The sequence below is a fragment of the Hypanus sabinus genome, unplaced genomic scaffold (assembly GCF_030144855.1).
Source record: "Hypanus sabinus isolate sHypSab1 unplaced genomic scaffold, sHypSab1.hap1 scaffold_80, whole genome shotgun sequence".
NCBI classification, from domain to species: Eukaryota; Metazoa; Chordata; class Chondrichthyes; order Myliobatiformes; family Dasyatidae; genus Hypanus; species Hypanus sabinus.
Genome location: NW_026781651.1, coordinates 155,374 through 177,126, shown reverse-complemented (window position 1 = coordinate 177,126; position 21,753 = coordinate 155,374). Strand labels below are relative to the sequence as shown.

The following is a 21,753-nucleotide window of genomic DNA, read 5'->3' as shown; positions in this document are numbered from 1 at the left end:
ATTGGAAATAAAACAAAACAAGAGATCTGTTACACAAGATTAGAGAAATCAAAGGAACATTTCATGTAAAATGAGCATAGGAAAAGACAAAGAAGGGAAGGACCTCACAGAAGCAAAGGACATCAAAAGGAGTTGGCAGAAACACACAGAAGAATTGCAGAAAGACCCAACAGCGAAGACACCTGCAATGGCCCCCTCATCGATGTAGAGCTGGACGTTCTGGAAAGTGAAGTCGACTGGGCGATAGAAAACATTGCCAATAATTAGGCTGCAGGATGTGCCAGGAGTCCAGTTGAATTGTTTAAAATTCTAAAAGATGGTGCTGTAAACGTGTTGCATGCAATTTTCCATCAGCTCTGGGAATCCAAAAAATAACAATGACCTGTAGGCTGGATTAAGATCCATTTTTATTTCAATACCCAAGAAGTGAAATGTAAAGGATTGTTCAAATTACCAAAACTTACTGACAATTTTCACATCCGAGAAAGGTAATGCTAAAGATCACGCAGGCACGACTCCAACAATATATGTAACACGAACAGCCAGATGTACAAGCTGCTTTTAGAAGAGGCAGAGGCACCAGAGTCCATATTGCTAACCTAGGCTGGATAATGGATAAATCGCAAGAATTCCAGAAAAGTACTTATCAATGTTTTATTGACTACTCTAAAGCCTTCAGCCGTGTGGACCATAATAAACTATGGCAAATCCTTAAAGAAATGGGAATACCATAAGGCTCTGCCTTATGAGAAACTTGTACAATGATCAAGAAGCAACAGTTAGAACTGAGCAGGGAACAACAAACTGGTTCAAGTTTGAGAAAGCAGTATGACCAGGTTGCACACTGTCACCATGCTTATTTAATCTATATGCTGAACACATCATGATGAATGCCGGTCTAGAGGACACGAGATGTTGGCATCAAATTTACCAGACAAAACTTTAACAATTTCAGATAGGCAGGTGATAATATTCTAATGGCTCAAAGTGAGGAGGATCTGAGGAAGCTTCTAATGAACGTGAAAGAAGAAAGTGGAAAGCTGGCTTCGTGCTCAATATTAACAAAACCAACCAGCCCTGTTAACTCCGTGGTGATAAATGGAAAGCAAGTGGAAGCAGTGACGAATTTTGTCTTCCTCAATACAAAAAATTCTATAGATGGTACATGCAGCCACAGAAGTAAACGGCATTTATTTCTGGGGAGGACAGAAATGGGGATTTAGAGAAACTACTGAACAGCACAGACATAACATTGTCTACGAAGGACCGTAGAGACGTCTATGGTATTTCCAGTTGAGATGTATGTCTGTGAGAGCTGGATTATTAGTCAGGCTGAATACAAAAAAATCGACGCCTTTGACTTTGGATGCTGGAGGAAAGTGTTAAGAGTTCGTTGGACAGCAAGAAGATCCGAAAAATCAATACTTGGAGAAATACAGCCAGACTGCTCACTAGGAAGCTTGAAAAGCTGAAATATTTTGGCCACATCATGAGAAGACAGGATTCCTTGGAGAACACTCTGTTCGGTAAAACAGAAGGTAAAGGAGAAATTGACAGACTATGACGGATAGATAATATTATTCAGGAAATGCCTATGCCCTTGGGGTATCTTAGAGAGGCAGTTTCCAACAAGGAGGCTTAGTGTGCAGTAACGCTGTTGTATTTGGCTGTGTTCATGGGTTTTCATGTATGTTTTGAACGAAAATTAAACGAACATAAGTTGGACAATAATTGCAACATAAATAAAATACTGAATCAATATAAATGTTGTCAGCCAATAACATACTTGTAAATGTTGCATTTTGTCCCTAATGTAGACAAGGAGCAACCATACTCCAAGCATCTGTCCCCACAACACCCACTGGGACAGACTGTTGGCCTAAGGTGCATCTGCTTACTCCGTTGTTTAAACCCAGACTCCTCAAACAAAATGAAGCCACCGGGTCCCTCCAGATAGTAAGATTGTGACTTGCTGTCAAAATCACTCCGACTCCGCACTTGCAGGCAACACTTTATCGATGTCCACTAAAAATATGCTGAAGTCTTCTCCATCCTTTCTCATTCAGAGGAGATAAAACCCCTGAACCCCCACTTCAATCTGTCGCCCTTAAAGCTCCGCCAACTCCTTGTTAAGGAAACCCCTTAATGACGAAGCCCATATCCCCATTGCTGTTATGCTAAATTGGTATTTGGTGTCACCAAGGAGAGCCAAGTAAATGTTACGTCACTTCACGAGAGATACCGGGCACGCGCAGCATGCTGAAATCGTCTCAACGTCAGCCCGAGACTGACGAAGCTCCGCGAGAGGGCGCGCTTGGGTGGTGAGCTGGTGCGCGTGGTAGATGGGGAGACTGTGGACCACAACCCAAATGCATAAGTGGACCACTCGGCCTACCGAACCTGCTGCTGATCTGATTTAAACTTTTTTTACGCATTCTCCCAAGTTCATTCCGATCGCACTTCAACCCCATTCTTTATAAACAAACAGAGCTTTGAATGGAATAAAAGGGTATAATTTCACTGGTCAGTGAGTAGAAAGAGTTCCTAACTCCCGCAATGAACACCGGCAAAAAATAGGAGGGTGAGAGGGTGAGTGGGAGTGGGGTGGGAAGAGGAGGGTAACCTGTTGCTTCTTATCACTACATGATGCTCTGTCCACAGGCAATCCTTCCAAAGTCTCTCTGAACATCGCATCTACCTTAATATCAACTGCTTCATAACCAGACCCAACACGCTGCTTCCCATCCGAAAAGAACTGAGTTTAAACCGACTCCGTCAGCGACAGCAGTCCTGGCTTCAAGGACATTCGTTCATCTCAAGAACAGGTATAACCCGTGCCTTTGGTACAGGGTCAAATGGGAACATTGCAAAACCTACTTCTTGTTAATCGTAGATTCATAAGTTCTGACAATTTCTTGGTAGAAAAATGCTTGTTGACTCCAGGCTATGTAAATGTAAATTATTGGTTGGCATTTGCTAGTTAGAACTGAAAGAAATGTGGTGCTGGGACATTTGGCTCCAAGAGAGTTTGCTCTTAGCAGAGGCTTGCATGACAACGAGGGCAAGTATATCATTGCAGCTTTTAATAGACAGAGCAGTCAATGTCATGTTGCTGTAGTTCATGGTAATTCCGCATTTCTGCAATCACTATAACAGGTAGCGGTTGCGGCGTCTTATATTGGGAGGGAATTCTCAACGCTTTTTGAAATTATTATGACGTAATACAGACAAACAAGGAAACATGAGAAGTGAGAAGTTTGAAATGAGCAAACAGCATGAGGGAATATGCGTGGCTTCAGAGAGATGGGATGCTGACAGCACAGTAGTACATCTGGAATGGCGCTTCTAGGTTTTTTCAGCCTCCCTCCAGCTATTTCCTATTTTCTTTGGTACAGAAATGTAATGTCTAAAGGACCCGTGTTTGAGTAAATGAGACTCACCAAACTTTCTCCTGACTGAGCCAGTGTTAACTCCGAGTCAGAAGGGTTCCCTCGAGTTGGTGCTTTCAGTCCTCCGGTTGGTTCCTTGTTACAGTTCCCTCGTCTTCAGTTGTGGTTTGCTTTCGGTCACGGGCTTTTCTTCCAATAAACCTCTCACCGCAGGTCCAACTTTAACCAGACAGATAATGATGTATGTAACTATTACAAACGAGATCAAAGCATTAACCTGAAATTTAAATCTTGAACGCATATATCAGGATCCGAGTGAAGAAATTTGGAATTGGAGGAACTCATCTGGCCAGGCAGCATCTGTACGTCGACTCTACTCTCTGCTATTGATGTTTTATGGCCTGCTGAATTCCTCCAGCTTTTTGTGTGTGTTGCTTGGAATTCCAGCATCTAAATGTTTTCTCTTGTTTGTTATGGGCTACAAAGAAGTCATTGTTCAGTCACGGTATAAAGTTTGTCATAATATATAGGAGTAGAATTGGTTGATTCGGTCATTCTAGTCTATTCCATAATCAATATTGGAGGATTTTCTCTCACCACCGTATTCTTGCTTTCCTGATATAATACGCAACCTATTTAGCAATCCAGAACATGAATATATCCAATGATTGCCTCCAACACTGCATCTGGAGATTTTCACTTGATTGAGATGGGATAAAAAAAAGTCATTGTTCAGTCATGGTATCAGATACAAGTCATAATATATAGGAGTAGAAATAGGTGATCCATAGTCAATCATGGAGCATGTTTTTTCCAGCACTGTATTCCTGCTTCCCTGCTATAATACTCAATCTATTTAGCAATCCAGAAGATGATATATACCCAACGATAGCCTCCACCACGCTTTGTAGTAACAAATTCCACTGATTAACCAATCTTTGGCTCATCTCAGTTTCAAAGTGAAGCTTCTTTATTCTGAGGCAATACACTCAGATCCTAGACCGTCTAATCAAGACACCTTCTCTATTCCCACTGCATCCAGACTTCTTGTCATTCAGTCGGTGTAAATCATCAAGCCCGCCCTATCTTCTCCTACTCCTCCAACCAACCCCCTGAACTCCACTGAACACAGGCCCAGGGCCATCAAATGCTCCACATGCAAAATGCTTATCATTCCTCGGATTATTCTTTGAACCTTGTTAGCAAAAACTGTACTGAATACATTTCCGGGGAAAGAGAAAAACAGGACATTTGGTATCAGGATAATGGGAAAAACTGTGGTTTCTTTACTCTTCCATCAATTCTTACTAAACGAGCGCAGGGGCACTGATCCATTCGCAGGAGATTTAAAGTGTTCCAGGGTGAATGTAGTAAAGAGAAACTGGAATTACTAGAAACGCTTAGCAGGTAAGGAACAGCCGTGGGGAGAGGAAAAAAGTTAACAATTCGGTTTCCTGACCTTTCGTCAGAATGAATTCAAACATCATCCAGTTTTTAGCGGAAAATCTTGGATTCTTCTCCATAGAGCGGTGGGGACTGAGAGAAAATCTGATAGAGGTTTATAAGAGTATGAAAGACATAGATAGTATGGGAGTATGGGAGTAGACAGGGAGTATGATTTCGCTGTTTTGAAATGTCCAATACCAGAAGACATGCAATGAACGTGTGAAAGAGTAGATGCAAAGGAAATGTGAGGGTAATTTGTTTTACTCAGAGAGGTGTGGATGCCCGGAATGCTCTGTCTGTTATGGTGGTGGAAGCAAATACATTGGAGGCGTTTGAGAGTCGTTTAGACAGGCACGTGGGTGTGAGGAACATTGAGAGGATATGGACATTGTGTAGGTAGGAATTAGTTTTGGGAATGGGGGGGTTGATTTGCTTCTCAGCTGGTTTGGCACACCACTGTGCCCGAAGGGCCTGTTCCTGTGATGTACTGTTCCATGTTCTGTTCCATCTTCAGCATCTCGAGTTTCTGTTTGATTCTCACTGGCAGATAGACAGGTGGCAGTGAGGGGGGATTTCCAAATGTGAATTGAATTCTGAAACCCTGGGCTATTTCTACTGGTGTAAACACAAAACAGAGTATTTAATCACAGCCTCTCCCTGTGAGGGATAGAATGAGGACTCATTCTCTGCTTTACTTCAAATGGAAATTCAGAACCAAACATCTGAGCACAGAACAGGAATACTCGCTCAACAGCTCATAAACCCAGACAACTTAATCCCTGATGCATTTATCTGGGTCAAAACAAGTGCGGTATCCCGGGATCCAACCTCAGAGGGTCACAGCCCACACCGAGAGCCTCGCACATCTTTTGCAGATCTCACACTGAGAGATTCACGCTACCAATACCAAGACGACCGGAGACGTCTGCTTCATTGCGGAAGGAGGAACACCCAGCCGCATCTATAAAAGCACCAACGTAGAGCAAAGCCCAAACACCACAATTTCCATATTCCTGGAGACCCCATCCCTAGATTGTATCTCAGGCACCAACTCTCTCAGGGCTCTGTACTGCCGGTTATATGCGGCAGTGTCTCAGCTAATCCCAGTTCAAAAACTTACACTCCAACACCAACCCATGACAGAACTGGAGCCTGATGATCCTTTGTCCGGACGGAGAAACATGGATATTGGGTCCTAAAGAGGGCGCTGATACATTTCAACTTGTCTCGACAGTTAGATTGAGCATATTTGTTCATTATTTTATTGTTGAGGGCGGTGTAGCCCAGGTCAATTAGCAGCCACTTTCCCCGGCGTATAACAGGAACTAAATGTTTTAAATATCAAATTGAAAATATTGCACTGAAAGCACAGTACGGGAGATTTATTTTTGTTCTTTTGATGCACAAAACACTGACTGACTGCTTGATGTTTGACACACAGAATAGAATTGCATAAATGCAATCCCTACAATCATTAGTTGTTTCTTCATTCCAGCACATACATCATCCATCCCGCACAGTGAATGCTCAAAGCCACTCTCTCTCCGCTGAGATTCAGAAACCAGACAGCGATAAACATGTTCAGCTCTTCTTGCAGCTCTGGTGAGCTGTTGCTCTGGCAAAGGAGGAAGTAGCTCGCAAAGATAACCGAAAAAGGAAATAACACATTCAATGCGAAATGTTCTGAGTTTCATTATGGCAAAGATGAACAGAACATTCTGCCATTTTGTAACGGTGAAACTAAAATTTCAGCTGTTGTATTTACCTTGTCGAGGTGCATTCAGTAAATTTCCTGGTAGTTCCAGCTCTACAGAGCTCTGAGCAGTGCAGACTCTCGTCCAAAATAAAAACACAATGTTGGATACCACCTGTCTGCAACAAATGTGGTTCATGTGTAGAAGTTTCAATTGAGATTCACAGAGCCCTTAGAGCACAGACACAGGACTGTTAGCCCATTCACCCCGTGCCATGTTCGGTGTGGTCCCATCCCCCTGCACCCAGACCACAGCCCTCTATACCTCCCTCTACCCAACCATCTCTCAAAAACCACAATTGAACCTTCATCTCTCACTTCTGCTGGGAACTGCTTCCGCATTCGCACCGCCCTCTGAGTGAAGTAGTTTCCTCTCAGATTCCCCTTAAATGTGTCATTGTTTCCCCTAAATCCATGATCTTACCCAACCTGAGGGGAAAATGCCTACCTGCATTCACCCTATTTGTACCATCATAGATTTCTATATCGCTAGCAGGGGTTCCCAACCTGGGGTCCATGGTTCATTCCTTTACTTGTAGCTGTATATACCCCATCATTCCCCTGTTCTAACCTGTTCAACCTACCACTATAATTATTTCCTTAAATACCAGCAATGTCCGTGTAATTTTCCTTGCACTCTTTCACGTTTATCGATATCTTTCCTCCAAGTAGCTGACCATAACTGCACACAATTCTGCATACTTTGGAATCACGGTGTCGTTTACAACTTTAGCATTAATATCCTAACCCTTCTTCTTAATAGGCTGCGTGAGATAGAAATGTCAATATATGCCCAAAACTCGCTTGAAGACTCTGGTGTTGCCTTAAAGGAATTGTGAATCTGTAACATCCACGCCAGGACAATCAGGCTTAAACCAGTTATTTTCCCCAAATAGAAAGCCTGATCAACACCTCTACTCACTAACCCACCCTCCACATCCCACCCACTAGTAGTTTAACATTTCCTGACAGTTCTAGACATTCCTGTGCCTAACGTCACTTTATGGACGTATAATCAATGCCAGTCTCAAATGTCTAGAAACTCCTGTGTCTATCGTCACTTCAGGGACATGCGAACAATGTTTTTAAACTATCATACATTATATATTGTGTTTTGTTTATTGTTGTGATTGTCATTTTGTTTTTTTGTTTTTTTTTTCTGTCTTGCTTTGGATCCAGAGAAACAATTATTTTGTTCTCATTTACACTTGTGGACTGCAATGTCATTAAACAATTTTGAAGCCACGACCAACAGCCTCCGGAACAACTTCTTCCACCAGGCCATCAGACTGATTAATTCACGCTGCATTGAGTGTACTCTATATTATATGGACTGCTCAATACATTATAAATTATTATAAATTACTTTCATTGCGCATTGCACATTTAGACCGAGACATAACATAAAGATGTTTGCTTCTCATGTATGTGAAGGATTTAAGAAATCAATTCAATTTAATTCAATTCAATTCACACTTACTAATCGTACCTTGTATATTCAGATACAAATCAATGGCATGAATAATGAATTACAGAGGTGTCGACACTGACACACACATCCCACTCGTCACAGGCCTCCATTCGCTAAAACCATTTTCGATCATCTCCCTCTGCTTCTTGTTCTCGATCCCGGTGTGAATCCACCTCCCCAGCACCCCGTGAATCCCACGTGACCGAACCTTCCCGATCAGCTGCCATGCGGGATCTTATTACAGACTTTACCAAAGTTCAGATGCAACATCACTGCCCAATTTCACCCAACTCCCCAGTTAACTCTTAAATAATCTCCAAAATACTTGACAGGTATGATGTCCTATTGGGCAGTGTGGACGGTGATTTCCCCATAACCAATGTCCAACATCCCGGGATTTCAGCTTCACTGCGGACTGAGGAAATTCCGATCCCTGTTGTCGAGTTACCAACCTGGACCGAAGCCCGTATACTGTCAGTTCCATATCCTCAAAGTCACCGGCCCGATATTATCACTCATACAAAGACGCTTTGGTGCCGGTAATTTGCCGTGACTAAGGTGGAATTGGAATTGGAACCTAATTACCCTCTGCCGGGGCCGGTGCTCAGGCTGGTTCCCCGGTCTGTATAGAGGATGCCGATACACTTCAGACTGTCCCCAGCAGCTAAACCGAGCACATTTGATCGCAGTCTTTCTGCTGTGTGGGATCCTGCCTAGCACAGCTGGCTGCCATGTTCCCTGCAGTGCAGCAGGAACAAAACGTAAAATTATAAAGTAGAAAATGCTGGGAACTCAGTACATCAGACTACATCTCTGAAAGGAGAAATGGTGGAAGACCCAGTTCCAGACCTGAGACTGTCCAAGATGCTGCCGGTCTGCTGAGCGTTTCCAGTATTTTCACCTCCTTACTTTAAATTTCCTGCAACTGTAGCATTTTGTCCCTCTTCATTTTAATGCACAGATAGTAACCGATTGCCACCCTAAACTGTAAACGCCACCCCACACCAACTAATTTCTTAGTTCTGAATACGTTCTGTTGTAGTACATCCCATACAGTCACTGCTCACAGCATCCTTTCCTCCCACTATGACTCTGTTACATTTGCTCCCGAGGCTACTGTCTCTACGCTGAGAGGTGGTGACCACAGAGCGATAAAAAACTGCAACACTTGCTGCAGCTCTGACGCGCTGTTACCATGGAAACAGAGGAAGTGGCTAACCTAAAATAAACAAAACATGAAACAACAATCTGAACTTCAGATGCTTTGAGTTCCATTATGGCAAAGATGAACACTTCAGCCATTTTGTAACGGTGAAACTAAAATTGAAATAGTTGCTTTTACCCTGCCACGTGCTGTTTTCAATTACACCTCTGGTAGTCCTAACTGTCATAAAAACTAATTCTGGAAAAGATGCAAACCAAAATTTCACAATGAAGACAAAGTTTGAAAGATTTATATATATATATATATCACTGCGGCAATGGGATGCAGTCTGGACAGAGATTGAACAAGATGGTTGATATATATCATTGAGGTGGTGGGATACAGACTGAACAGAGGTTGAACAAGATGGTTGATATATATATATATATATATATATATATATATATCACTGGGAGATGGGAGAATGGGATCCAGGGCAATATCTCATGGTCCTCCAGCAATACACAAACCATGAAATAATAGTACGCACTAGTTGACAACGGATACCAATATAACAAAGCCAGAACAAACAATAAGTATTTTGGTGTGTGTTATTTTCTATACTGTACACTTTATCAATGCACCACAGGAAGTATCCCATCCGGATACTTCACATCTTCATACGACTACTGCTCTTCCTTTAACTGAACGAGAACTGTGGACACAGCGGAGTACATCATAGGAACTGATCTCCCCTCCATGGACTCTGTCTATAATTCCTCAGTAAAGCAGACAACATAATGAAAGATCCCCACAATCCTGGACATTTTCACTTCTCACCCTCCCATCGGTTTGAGGATTAAATGGAACAGAAACATGTCACCGGGCTCAAGGACGGTGTCCATTCTGCTGTTAGAAGCGAACAGCGTGATGAGTGGACTCCTGACCTCACAGTCTAAATCGATGTGACCTTGCACCACAAATCTACCTGCACTGCACCACTGCACTTTCTCTGTAACCAGAATGATTTGTTTTACCTCAATGTACTGCTGCACTGTATTGATCTCTGTGGAGAATACCGGAGACTCGATTTTCACTCAACCTCTGTACATGGAAAAAAAATAAAGATTCCCCATTTCAATCGTGTGGGAATATTAGACAGCCTGTGTTGCTTCTTTCGAAATTCCGGAGGGAGTGGACACATTTCCGAGAAACCTAGATAAATGAACAAGACTTATTTCTCGCATTAATAGGGCCAGATATCGGGAAACACTGTCAGCATGCCGGCAAGTCGCAGCAATGGAAAGAAGATGGAAATAAACTTCCCAGTCCCCCGAGAAAACGTGAGAGATCTGGATCTCACTGTCTTGTCTGAACGGGGAAAGATGAAACTACTCAAACACGTGGAGCAGTGTCCCGAGAATGCGATAACTCTGTTTAATCCTCTGATTGCAAGAACACAACAGGCCGAACGACCGCTTCCAGTATGCTGGAGATATGTACAAAAATTATCGACGCCAGGCGTCAATCCAGGTGAAGTTTGGATCTGGAACCGGGCCTTGAGATGGAGCTAAAGTTCACCATGTACATCTTAATGGATGGGTTCAGTCTCGGCATCACCACCTCATCCCGCTCCTGGGACCAGAATACCAGGGGCTGAGCGGCGGCTTATCTCAGGCGGTTCGGTGAGAAGGTCCCATAACCCGGAGCGACCACGACAGGTTGAGTCCAGGAAGCGGGACGACGCCATCAGAACGAGAATGTTAACGGGACTCTCTGCCCAACATCAGATTCCCCTCCCCCGGGATCGGCTTCAATACTCACCGATGAAAGATATTCTGTCGCGTTCACCCCTAGTGACCGGTTGCAAATCCTGACCCATGAGAACTTGGTCAATTTGTCCCGCAGACAGCGATCAGTCCTCCGGCTCCCAGCAGACAATCCGCTTCAACAGAGAACGGAACGAAAGCCACCGCCCATCCGGAGTCTGTGAGAGCGGGGGCGGGGCCTCGGAAGCGAAAGCCCGTTGTTGCAGCAGATCTGCGTTTGGAATGGGAGTGAGAACCTGGATCAAGTGACGGGTGGAGGGTTTTCCACCTGAACCGGTGATTCAGCTCCTCGCTCTTCACACACTGCCCGACCTATCTGCCGCATTTTACACATTATTTCATATTTAGCCCAACTACATTTTTAATCTTTCCCTCTGCATCTTCCCCGTCCCCATCGCTCCACCACCCGGTTCTTAGAGTTACTGGATCAATTCCCATCCCGGTCCGACACTGAATTCCCACCCGAAGAAGAATTGTGCAGGTTTCATTGAAATCACTTCTCCGTTTATAAACACTAATTTCTAATCACATTCCTCTGGAGCCTCACTGGACAGGAACACTGAAACATCAAATGAGAAACAGGAGGAGGTGGTCACTCAGCTCCACAAACCATCAACAAGTTGACGGCTGTTCTCCCATCTCATCCACGTGTTCCTGCCCGGTCCTCATTTCCTCGCTCCCTGCAGTCTCCACACATCTGCCAGCCTCTGTTTTATGTGAAGACTGAGTCTTCTTTGTCCTCCAGGAATCGGATTGGTGAATCTCTAACTTTTTGTAGTCCTCCATGGGATTAAATTCCATTTCTGCAGCCCCGTGTTGCCCCAACCACTCACCACACACCCCTGTCACTCTTTCCACCTTCCCATCTCCCCCTCACCTGGATCCACCTCTCACTCTCCATCTCTTGCCCCATACCCACCCTTCACCTCTTTTCTCTGACTATTTCCCGTCCACTCTCAGTCCAGAGAGAGGGTCTCGGTCCGAAATGTTGACAGTCCATTTCCCTCCACAGATGCTGCCCAACCCACTGAGTTCCTCCGGCAGTTTGTTCTTTGGTCTGTATAATCCGTGTTAGTATGGGGAGCGGGATTTTACACCATTTCCCAGGAGCAATCTCAACAAAGCCCCAATAATTTTTACGGTAATTGCCACAGTTAAACACGGGAAAGCTTGCAAATGCTGGAAATCCAGAGCAACACACACAAAATGCTGGAGGAAGTCGGCACAGCAGGCAGTGACTATGGAAAAAAGTAAACTGTCCACATTTTGGACCACGAGCCTTTTTCATTCCTGAGGAGGAGGGGGAAGTGATCTGAATACAAAGGTCGGGGTGGGGATAAAGTGGGGAGCTGGAAGGTGATCGGTGAGGTCAAGTGATGGTCTGTTCAAGGGCTGGAGAGGAAAGAATCAGAGCGTTGTCAACAGGAGAAAGGGAACGAGGGGACCCAGGGAGAAATGAAAGTTCAGAATGGGGCGGAGCGGTGGGATTTGTTTACTGGAAGGAGAATTCATTATTCATACAATCAGGTTGGAGGGTACCCAGATGGAATATAAAATGTTGATCCGCCACCCTGTGGGCGGTTTCATCTTGGCACAAGAGGAGGCCATTGATACAAACGTCGAAATAAAATGTTTGGCCACTGCAAAGTCTCCCTTGTGCCAGATGATACAGAGATGCTCGACAAAATGGTCTACTAATTTATGGCTGGTCTCACCAATGTAAACGAGCCCGCATTGGGAGCACACGACAAAATAGATGACACCAGCAGATTCGCAGGTGAAGTGTTGCCTCAGCTGGAAGGAATGTTTTGTGTCTGAATGGAGATGAGTGTAGAGTAGGTGTAGAACTTAGGCCACTTGCAGGGATAAGTGGCTGGAGGGAGATTAGTGAAAAGGGATAAATGAACAAGGGAATTATGAAGAGAGTGATCCCTGTTGAAAGAAGAGGGTGGGGTGGGCGAGGAAGATAAAAATATGTATAGTTGTAAGATCTCTTTGGAGATGGTGGAAGTTGCAGAGGCTGAAGGGGTGGTAGGTAAGGACAAGAGGAACTCTATCACTATTACGGTGATAGGAAGATGGAGTGATCACTGAGTACGGTAAATATGAGTGAGGAGAATATCAATACCCGAGGGAGGACAGCCACATCCTGGAAACAGATGCAGCAGAAGCAATGAAACTGAGAAAAGGGTAGAGCATTTTACAGGTGATAGGCTGGGAAGAGGTATGGTCGAGATTACCATGGAAATCAGTAAGTTTATAAAAGATGTTGGTTGACAACCTGGCTCTAGAGATGAAGAGATCAGGAAAGGGTACGGATGTGTCAGAGATGGACCAGATTACACTAAATAGCTCTTGGCAGGCTAATGTAGAGACTGCAGGAGCCCTGGAAGACACGGATGTTGCTGGCGTTTAAGGAACCGAGTAACAGGGCTACATTGAACAAGTTAGAAATTGATTCCGTGCAGCAGAAGAGATTGTGATGCTAGCGGAGGTTCCCAAACTTTTTTTATGTCACAGACCCCTACCATTAACCGTGGTGTCCGTGGACCCCAGACTGCGAACCCCTGCCAAATGTATACAAAGGATACCCGGGCTAGAGGTCTGCAAACTATGAGGGTATAAATAGGGTGAATTCATGTAAGCTTTTGCCACACAGGTTGGGTGAGGTTATCTGTTTAGGGCAAAAAGTGAAATATTTAATGGGAATCTAAGGAGGCACACGGATAAAGGAGGTATTGAGGGCTATGGTCTGGGTGCACGTGGATGGGTCTAAGCAGAGAATGGCACAGACTAGATTGGCTAAAATCCCTGTTTCTGTAAGAGAATGAATTACATTGTGTGTCCTACACAATTCCATTTTCCAGGAGACATAATTCATTCCAACGTAATGTTCTAAAAAAAACGCTGCAAGTACAAGAAACACTCAACAGGTAAAGAATATCTGTGGAGAGAGAAACAAAGTTAATGCTTCAGCTCCAACTCGCTGCGTCGGAATGGCTTCAAACATTTTCTGATTTGAATTCAGGTGTCCAACAACTTGAGTATTTCTTTCATTTCCAGTTGTCACCGACAGCTGAAAGTAAGTGGGAATTTCCAAACACGATGAGAATGCGGATCCCGAGGTAGATGAACAACGATGCAAACACTGAACAGGTACCTCTGCGGTGTCTCTGGTCTCTCTGCTCCATTGTATCTGCGACCTTTGACTTTAGACTCCCCAACCCTGGGGAACAATCCTTGGTATTTTTGACTGGACATCAATGGCTTTGCAGACTACGTTTGGAAAAATAGCGCTGACTGCATCAGTCACGTCCCCATCCCTGGCGGATGTTTCCAGGCTCGCAGCTCGAGCAAGTCACGAAAGCTATCCTCTCCGAGGAGAGCAGTCACACATTGTAACAGCAGCAGATGGGAGGACTCTGCCGAGACTCAACCACTGTGAGGCTGACGGGCCAGAAATTATCCCAGGCCAAATATTCGGGCAGTGTGGACACCAGCTCACTGATGACTTCACGGCCATCGTCAACAATTCACTCATGTGTCTTCAAATCTACACCTTCAGAAGCAAATTACTACGGACTGGCCGCTTCTTCAACGTCAACGAGACAAAGGAGATGGTTATCCATTTCAGGAGAACTTGCACCACTCACATAACTTTACATCAGCAGCATAGCTCTGGAAACTGCAAGCAGTTTTATACTCCTGGGCATACTCCTACACACACACACACACACACACACACACACACATATTATATACACTCTGGTGCCAGAAAATTGGCCAGTAACAACATAACACCATGAAGGCTCCCGCCGACCCTGTCCATGAACTATTTGTTCCACTCCTATCAGTGAAGAGGCTACATGGCATTCACACCAGGAACAGCAAACTCAAAAAATATTTAATTTCCGCAAGCAATCAGACTGATCAACGCCTCCACCCTCTAACCCACCCTACAGAACTCCCATCAGCACTAGATTATCATTTCCTTTCAGTCACGGCATGTCCAGACACTCCTCTGCTTAGCTTTATTTCTTGGACATACAATCAATGTATGTGTGTACAATCAGTGTGTGCGTGTGTGTGTGTGTGTGTGTGTGTGTGTGTGTGTGTGTGTGTGTGTGTGTGTGTGTGTGTGTGTGTTATTCTTTATGTTAAAGAATCCTGAATCTTGAAACCTGGTGAAAGTACCACGACCAACCACATAATCTATACTCACTCTTCATTTTATAAACTCCTACAACGTCACGCTCAATCCCCTGTGCTCCATGGAATAAAGATCCAGCTCCACTAACATGTTAGGAGGCCTGTTTCCGTGCTGTGATTGTTATATGGTTATATGGTTAACTTCTCCCCGAAACTCGGCCCTCTAGACCAGGCAGCATCGTCATCAAACTCTTCTGTGCTCTGTGAGTTTGATAATGTCAGTACTACGATAGCGTGAACAAAATTGTACATAATACTGAGTGTAGCGTCACCAGTAATTTACTTAACTAGAATATTATGTCCATAATCCAGAACACAATGCCCTAAATGAATAAGGCCAGAATAAGTAAAGACTACTATTCGACCCTTTATTCTTGCCCGTTAACCTGCAGTGAACTGTACACTTGGACTCGCTGGTCGCATTGTTAAACAACATTCTGTCCCCGCCCATTCACTATATCAGTCCCAGCATGTTTGACTCTCCAAAATGTACCATCACTCATTTGTCCAATATGAAACCATTTGCCATTCCACAACCCATCTTCATAACTGGACAGGATCCCTTTGAAATTCATTGTAACATGTTGCAATATCAACCAGAGTCTCGACTTTGGCATCAAACTTGCTAACCGTGCATTGTATATTCATATAAGTAACAATAGTATGAACAATGAGTTACCGAGGTCTCGACAAAGTCAGGCACATACCTCTCGTCATTGGCCTCCATTCGCAAAATCACCCTCTGCTGCCTGTCCTCGATCCCGGTGTGAATCCACCTCATGTGACCTCACCTTCCAGATGAGCTGCCATGGAGGATCTTGTTTGACGCTTTATTGAAGTCCGTTTAGACAAAATCACTGTCCTACTTCATCTATCTCCACAGTGAACTCGTCAAAAATCTCCAGAATACTCGACAGGTGTGATGTCCCACTGGGTGGAGCGAATTGCGATGTCTCCATAACCCATATATAACCACCCGAGACTTCAGCCTCACTGCAGACAAAAGAAATTCCAGTCCCAGCTGTAAAATTGACAACCTGGATTGAAGCCCGTATACTGCCAGTTCTGCATTCTGAGAGACTCCATTTATATTATAAGCGACACACAGACAATTTGTTGCCGGAGATTTGCCATTTTCGATTCACAAACTAAGGTGGGACGGGAAATTAAGAATCTTCTGCCTGCGCTGTTGCTCAGGCTGGTTTACCAGGCTGTAGATTGTGAGAGCATACGGATACACTTCAACTTGGCTCCAGTATCTGTCTTTGATCACTGACTTCTTGTTGTGTGGGGTCATGCCCTGCACAGTTTGCTGCGATGGTTCCCTCAGGGTATCAGAAACACAGTGTAAAATGATAAAATAGAAAATGCTGGGAACTCAGTACACCAGACTACATCTGGGAAAGGAGAAATGCTGGGAGACCCAGTTCCAGAACTGAGACTGTCCGAGGTGCTGCAGATCTGCTGAATGTTTCCAACATTCTCTCTTATCTACTTTAAATTTCCTGCAAGAGCAGTTTTTGATTATTTTTAATGCGCAGATATTAACTGACTGGAGGGTTACGGATATTTTTCCCTTATTCATGAAAGTGAGTAGGGATAGCCCAGGAAATCATACACCATTGAGACTTACTTCAGTGGTTGGGAAGCTGATCGGGAAGATCCTGAGAAGCAGGATTTATGAACATCTGGAGAGGCAAGATATGAATAGGAATAGTCGCCATGCCTCTGTCAAAGGCAGGTCGTGCCTTATGAACATGAATGATTTGTTTGAGTATGTGACTGAGCACATTGATGAAAGTAGAGCAGAAGATGTAGTGTGTATGGATTTCAGCAAGAGATTTGATAAGGTACCCCTATGCAAAGCTTATTGAGAAAGTAAGGAGGCATTGGACCCAATGAGACCTTGCTTTCTGGATCCAGAATTGACTTGTCCACAGAAGGCAAAGAGGATGTCTGTCACCAGTGGAATGCCTCAGGGATCTGTTATGGCAACACCTCTTATCGTAATTTTCAGAAATGACCTGGATGACGAAGTGGAGGGATAGGTTAGTAAATTTGCTGACGGCCCCTAGGATGGGGGTACTGTGGATAGTGTGGAGGGCTGTCGAGTTTACAGTGGAACATCGACTGGGTGAAAAACTGGGCTGAGAATTGGCAGATGGAGTTCAACCCAGATGAGTCTGAGGTGGTTCATTTTGCTAGATGATCTATGATAGTAGAATATAGTATTAATTGTCAGACTCTTGGCAGTGTGGAGGATATGTGTGATCATGGGGCCCGAGTCTATAGGACACTCAAAGCTGCTGCGTATGCTAAGAGTGGTTCAGAATGCATGCGGTGCATTGGCCTTCATTAACCGTGAGACTGAGTTCAAGAGCCGAGAGTTAATGTTCCAGCTATATAGGACCCTGGTCAAACCCCACTTGAAGTACTGTGCTCTGGTTACCTCACTATTCGAAGGATGTGAAAGCTATAGAAAGTGTGTAGAAGAGATTTACAAGGATGTTTCCTGGATTGGGGAGCATGCCTTCTGAAAACAGGTTGAGTTAACCTGGCCGTTTCTCCTTGGAGCGATTGAGGATAAGAGGTGACCTGATAGAGGTATATAAGATGTTGGGAGGCAATGACCCTGTGGATAGGCAGAGGCTGTTCTCAGGGCTGAAATGGCTAATACGAGAGGGTACAGTTTTAAGGAGCTTGGAAGTAGGTACAGAGGCGATGTCAAGGTTAAGGTTATCTTTTATGCAGGCAGTGGAGTGTACGTTCCACGGGCTGCCGGCAACGGTGGTGGAGACGGATAGAGTAGGGTCTATTAAGAGAAACTTGGATACGTATGAGGGGTAATTGATAAGTTCGCGGCCTAAAGTAGAAGTCATTTTTAGAAAACCGTGCAAATTTACTTTTCAACATAGTCCCATCCTACATGTAAACACTTAGTCCAGCGGTCGTGGAGCATACGGATCCTTTCATTGTAGAAGTCAGCATCTTGGACTTCCAGAGTGGTCGCCAGTACGAGTGATTGATAAGTTTGTGGCCGAAGGCAGAAGGAACATATCAATCACCTACATGTAGCTTAGAAAACAGAGGGCTACGAGTAACCCCAGGAAATTAATAAAGTAAGTAAATGTTTCGGACAGCACTTTTGGCCGAATTGCCTGTGTATTATGTTGCAGGTTTTCTATATTTCTATATTCCCAGCTCATTCCATACAGCCAGTGCTGTCAGCACCCTTTCCTCCCACTATCAACCTGTTGCATTTGCTCCCGAGGTTACTGTTCTACGCTGAGAGGAAGTGAACACAGAGCGATGAAATTGTGCAACACCTCTTACAGTTCTAGTGGTTTGTTACCATGGAAACAGGGGAAGTGGCTCAACAACGGTAACTGAAAAAAGAAATAATAAACACAACATCACATGCTATGAGTTACATTGTAACAAAGGTTAACACGACAGCTGTTTTGAAATTATTTATCTAAAATTGTAAATGCTGCTTTTAACCATGTCTCGTGCTGTATTGAATTAATCATACAGTAGTTCTGGCTAATAAAACATGATTCCTACGCTCGTGATCAATAATATATTGCCATAAATATACCAAATGACAGCCTCAACCACCATCGTTGCAACAAACTCCACAGTTCCACCACTCTTTGGCTGAGGAAGTTTCTCTCATCTCAGGTTTAAAGGGAAACTTCTTGATTCCGAGGCTGCCCTTTAGACTTTTACTTCCTTCAAGAAATTACTTAGAGTAACCAGTAGCTCTCTATTTTTCTAAGCTCTATGTCCCTATTCAAGAATCTTTTCAAAAGGCCTATCGTTTCCTGCTCCAACACTGTCGGCGACAGCCCATTCCATGCACTCACCACCCCTTAATTAAACGTATTACCCCTGACATCTCCTCTGTATCTACTTCCCTGCAACTTAAAACTATGCCCTCTCATGTTAGTGTCACACGGGGGCGATGTAAGCGGACCCAAATGCAAGACACAAGCACTGAAACACTAGGAACTAAACTATGTTTGGTGAGAATGCTGGGAATGCCAATCAGCGAGGTCAAAATGATAACAGGAAGGTAGACGAAGAGTGACAAACCGGAAGCCTGGACTTGGAGTTGGGACTAGAACTTGACAGGGAACTTAAGTCATGAATCGCTTCTCATGTCCTGGCAGGAACTTGGCTCGGACATGGCCTGGACTTGACTCGGAGTTGACTCGGACTAGACTTTGACTTAGCTATCGCATTGGCTTGGAACTGAGCTCAGGACTTGGATTTGGAACTTGACTCTTCACTTGGACCAGACTTAGACCTGACTTCGACACAGGACATAGAACATTGATCCAGGGCTCCTCCTTGGACACAGGACATAGGGCCGTGACTCTTCGTAGACACAGGGCACAAAACACTGTGACCGTTTCCCATTCAGGGTAGCGGCAAACGGCCGGACCTACCCAGCGGAGGAGAGAACATGGGGAAGAAAACGACGCAACAATAGACTGTCCTTTTAACTTGACACGAAAAGGCTCCAAGTAACGGCAATCCTCCGACGTGGCCCAGGAAACACAGACAGCGGCTCCAGTCTCAATCTGGTGGGTTAACTTGACGGGAATTCAGAAGAGGTTACTGACGAGGACGGCCCAGCAAGGAATCACTGGAACACACAGCAATTTAAGTTGCCAGCCCGAAAAGAGAATCGGGTGCCTCAATTAAGGTGCCGAACGGAACAAGGGAGAAAAGGAATAGCCGGAATACGGAATCCACGGACCGGACTGTGAAGCGAAATGCGGTCTTCACGGACCGGACCGTCAGATTTAGCTAGCTATTTCAGCTTTGGGAAAAAGACTCTGACTATCCACATGATTAATGCCTCTCATCATCATTTACACCTCTATCAGGTCACCTCTCATCCTCCGGTGCTCAAAGGAGAAAAGAACGAATTCACTTAACAAATTCCCATAAGGCACGCTGCCGAACCCAAACAACTCTCTTTTTGGGCTGGCAACTTAAATTGCTGTGTGTTCCAGTGATTCCTTTCTGGGCCGTCCTCGTCAGTAACCTCTTCAGAATTCCCGTCAAGTTAACCCACCGGAGTGAGACTGGAGCCGCTGTCTGTGTTTAATAAGTACTTCAGATCTGTCTTCACTAAGGAAGACACAAGCAATATCCCAGATGTATGGATGGGCCAAGGACAGAGGGTAACAGAGGAAATGGAAGGGATTGACATTAGGAAGGAAACGCTGATGAGTAGACTGATGGGACTGAAGGCTGACAAATCCCCAGGTCCAGATGATCTGCATCCTAGGGTACTAAAGATGGTGGCCCTGGAAATTAACGGACGCAATGGCAATCATTTTCCAATGTTCCTTAGATTCAGGGTCAGTTCCTGAGGATTGGAGAATGGCTAAAGTTTTCCCACTGTTTAAGAAAGGAGGGAGGGAGAAAACAGAGAACTATCGACCTGACAGCCTGACATTGGTGGTGGGAAAACGCTAGAGTCCATTATTAAAGATGGAATAGTAGCATATCTAGATAGCAGTGATAGGATTGGGCCGAGCCAGCATGGATTTACCAAGGGTAAATCATGCTTGACTAATCTGTTGGAGTTTTTCGAGGATGTAACCACGAAGTTAGACGGGGGAGATCTAGTGGATGTAGTGTACCTCGATTTTCAGAAGGCATTTGATAAGGTCCCACATAGGAGTTTGGTGGGTAAAATCAAAGCTCATGGCATTGGGGGGAAGACATTGACATGGATAGAAAACTGGTTGGCAGATAGAAAGCAAAGGGTAGCGGTGAATGGGTGTTTCTCGGAATGGCAGGAGGAGGTGAATAGTGGGGTGCCACAGGGCTCGGTATTGGGACCCAAGCTGTTTACAATTTACGTCAACAATTTAGATGAAGGCATTGAGAATAACATAAGCAGATTTGCTGATGATACTAAGTTGGATGGCAGTGTGACATGTAATGAGGACGTTAGGAGAATTCAGGGTGACTTGGATAGGCTGGGTGAGTGGGCAGATACTTGGCAGATGAAGTTTAATGTGAATAAGTCTGAGGTTATCCACTTTGGGAGTAAGAACAGGAAGGCAGATTATTATCTGAACGGTGTAGAGTTAGATAAGGGAGAAATACAAAGAGATCTAGGAGTCCTTGTTCATCAGTCACTGAAGGTGAATGAGCAAGTGCAGCAGGCAGTGTAGAAGGCTAATTGAATGTTGGCCTGTATTACAAAGGGAATTGAGTACAAGAGCAAGGAAATCTTCATGCATTTGTACAGATCCCTGGTTAGACCACACCTGGAGTATTGTGTACAGTTTTGGTCTCCAGGGTTAAGGAAGGGCATCCTGGCTGTAGAGGAAGTGCAGCGTAGATTCACGAGGTTAATTCCTGGGACGTCTGGACTGTCTTACGAAGAGAGGTTAGAGAGACTGGTCTTGTACACGCTGGAATTAAGGAGATTGAGAGGAGATCTGATTGAAATATATAAGATTATTAAGGGATTGGACAAGATA

The 21,753-nt window shown here is 44.4% G+C and overlaps 1 pseudogene; it reads right to left on the bottom strand.

Moving 5' to 3' along the window:
* The window catches only part of LOC132390183 (zinc finger protein 721-like), a 641,047-nt pseudogene that overhangs the window by 543,658 nt on the left and 75,636 nt on the right, over nt 1–21,753 (bottom strand).